The sequence below is a fragment of the Theobroma umbraticum genome, unplaced genomic scaffold, assembly GCF_002168275.2.
Source record: "Theobroma umbraticum cultivar Fairchild unplaced genomic scaffold, ASM216827v3 scaffold_106.0, whole genome shotgun sequence".
NCBI classification, from domain to species: domain Eukaryota; kingdom Viridiplantae; phylum Streptophyta; class Magnoliopsida; order Malvales; family Malvaceae; genus Theobroma; species Theobroma umbraticum.
In genome coordinates this window covers 2,220,506-2,224,207 of record NW_018397276.1, presented here as the reverse complement: position 1 = coordinate 2,224,207, position 3,702 = coordinate 2,220,506, and positions in this window count along the sequence as shown.

Sequence of the window (3,702 nt, the reverse complement as noted above, 5' to 3'; positions counted from 1 at the left end):
GAAACTATAGGAAGTTTGTGGGTGCAAATTGTTTGAAAGGAGTTTTGGACATAAACTATAGATAAACCATATATGTAAAGAGTTTTTGAAACCGGGAAACAAACCTTTCACAATGTTTGTATCAAAATCTGTGCCTTGTGTTTTTGTGTGATATGTATAGCTAAAAGCATTTGTTAAATGATTTAAAATACAAAGTTTTGAGCTTCAGTTTTATTTCGATTTTTGTACAAGTGATTACACCACATCATTTAACTTGAAAAGTAATTTCAAAGGGGTTATCAAACCTTGATTTGAAAGGATTAAAAGGAAAAGCCTTGTAAACCCGATTTAGTTTTAAAAATGGTTTTGATAAACTGAGAGCTTCGAAACTAGGCTGGTTGTCACTTCGGTTAAGTGTGATCCTTGTGCACAAGTGAGCTCTAGCTAGAGAACCATTAGGTCACCGATAGGCTATTAGACATGGCTGGGGCCATAGTCTGTGATATACGTGGCAAGGCCATGGGTTGTATATGTGGCTAGGCCAGAGGTGATATTCGCGGTTGCGACCGCTTAATTTTTTCGATGTTGGCCAACATCGTTGAGACTGCCATGGCTATGGGGATCCGAAGGAGCAGAGCTCCTAAATGTTATTACATGGAAATGGGTCCACGGGTGATTACGATACGTACCTACTCGAGAGCCTTGTGAGTTTTTGACACATTCTCTTTTGCATAGTAGAGAGTTAAGATTTTATTGTAGCTCCCCTGGTTTGAATAAAAGCTTTTAGTGCTGACTTGATGACTATGAAATGGTTTACGTGGCCATACACTTTAATTTCTTTATATGCCACACATTCTGCAGCGTGCATACTTGACACTGTTATTCATATTTTTATGGCAAGAAATGTTTCAATTGTTTGAACTCGGTTACGTTATATTTGTTTTCGGCATCGGTTTGCTAAATAAAATGTTGTAATATGATTTCATGAGTTCGTTTTTACAAGGCACAGATATCTTACTTACGATTTGGGTTCTTACAATTATGATTTGATATTCCTCTTTTATTATTTAACTTATCTACCTTATGCTTGTTTCCCATCTTCGCCCTGCTTACGAAGCTGATGATCACTGACTCTGTGAGACTCACCCCTCCTTATTTCCCTTTTTGCATATAGTGATCTGCCTAGTGTGTATTCATCGACATTTTTAGCCCACCGCGGATAGGTAAAGGCATCTCATAGCACTTTATTCTGAGTCACTCCACTACTAAAGGTTGAGTCTTCATAGAGTAATTTGTTACGAGATTAGACAATAGTGTCAATTCAAATGTATATTTAGAGATTTTAAGTCTTGATGTATCATTTGTACAATTATGTGAATACTCAGTTTATACAAGTATTGTTCGATTTTTATCACATAGAGTTTACGGATCAAAATAATTTCGTAGATTGATGGTATGATTATGAGATAATAACTAACGTTTTAAGTAAGGCTTCTTCGGAACTTGACGGGATCCCCCGCGGGACTCAAACGCCAGTAGCGATCTAGGAGTGGTCGTTACACAACCACCCTAAGGAGTAGAAAAGAAGTAGAAGTCAAAGCAAGCAAGTTGAATTTCAAGGTAAGCCTATTAAGAAAGGGATAGTGGTTAAGAATGCTGATGAACAAACTCAAGAGAATGAGGCTAAGTCCAACCCACCACCTGTCAGTTAAAATTCTACTACGCAAGTATACGTATCGAATAGACAGTATATTAGCAAGTAGAGTATCGATCCCATAGGGAATTGATCTAAAAGTTTACTAATTACTAAAATTATCGCAAATTAATCTTATCCAAACAATATCAAAATATATCAATCAAACTAAGTTATAGCAGAATTAAATTAAGAAAAATCAAAATAATAAATACTCATAAATATCAAATCAAACAAGCCTAGGATTACAATATCCCTCACACTTCATCTAAATCTTACCTCTCTCCTTAACTTATCTCAATGGTTTGAATTGCTAACCTAGAGTCCTAAATTATTTATAAGGGTCTCCCAACTCATCTTATAAAAATATCTATTTTAACCAAAATACTATATCCCTATGATTGAAATTAAAACAAACTCATTAAGTTCAGACTCTAATCTGGCTACATATGGCCTATAGGTATATCCCTATCCTATAGGCAAATCAATTAATATGATCATATGCTATCCCAATTTTAGTCTACACTAAGCTCCCTTTCCCAAGTTTGTTTTAGGTTTCTAGATCAATTTAATTGGTGGCCAAGCAATTAAAAGCATTAAGAACAAATTGGAAATAAACAATTCAATCCCATTGAAAATAAGCAAGAAAGTGATTAAAAATCTAGATTACATGTGAAGTTCAATTGCAATCCTAGAAAAATAAATTAGCTCATAATATCTAATAAAGACAATATCCAAAGAAATTTAGCCATGAATCCAGTCAAAGAAAATAGAAAAAACACAAAGGTAAGAGAGAAAACTAATAATTAGAGATTTATGATCTTGATCTTCTCTCCATTCTCTGTTTCCTTGCTTTGTTCTTGCTCCAAATCTCCAGAAGTTTCTTGCTGCTCCCTTCCAAAATCTCTAAAAAGGCTCCTTAATAGGCTCCAATAACCTAATTTTCAAATCCCGTTAATGTCCTTTATTTTTTTTTTGAAAGTCGGCAAGTTGCGTGCTCCCCCACTCCGTCGTACGCTCCTGTCGGCCTGCGGCGCTACTTCTCCAGCGCTGCAGCGTTGAGCTCTCTGGAATTTTGTTTGTGTGCTTCGTTTCATCACGCTGCAGCCTTGTTCTCCCAGTGCTGTGGCAGTCTATCAACTTCAAACTGAGTTTCACCCTGATATGTTAAGAACTGGGCAAAGTATTCAACATAAAAGTTTTTTCCTGTCTCTTAACTTTCCAATGGATCAAAAATCACATCAATTGGACTTCTGTATTGAAAAATTTGCTCCAAATACCGCATCATGTTCAGTCTACATACTGCTGCAGTAGTCCGACTTTGACAAATATTTTGACCATGATCCATTCAGATCTGGGCAACTTGGTGAACATAAACATTGTATCCCTTCTTCTTATAATTCTATTGGTCTAAGAATCACCTCATTTGGAGTTTTTTTGAAAGAGATATGGTCAAAATACTGAAACATATACGAATGAAGCTATCACCATACTTGCACTGATTTTCATCAAATGAGTCTTTTTCATCAATTTCCTACAAAAGTCATAAGAGAAATTAGCAATAACTACTCTTAAAGTAATTTAAAATAAAATAACTTAAAATTTAACTAAAATAACTTAAATTAATCACTTAACAAAACAAAAATTTGATAAGTAGTTCCAAAAGTTTTTAGAGGTTCTTAAAAAGCTCCACATTGATATTCCTTTTGTTGAAGCTTTGGAACAAATGCCCATTTATGTTAAGTTTTTGATAGACATTTTGACCAAGAAATAAAGGTTGGGTGAGTTTGAGACTATTGCATTTACTAAGGAGTACAGTGCTATCATTCAGAACAAGCTTCCACCAAAACTGAAGGATCTTGGTTGTTTCACTGTTTTTTACACTATTGGTGCATTATTCTTTGCAAAAGCTTTGAGTGATTTGGGTGCTATTATCAATTTTATTCCTTTGTCAATTTATCAAAAACTTGGTTTAGGGGAAATTAAGCCAACTACTATGACACCACAACTTGCTGATCGATCTCTTACAT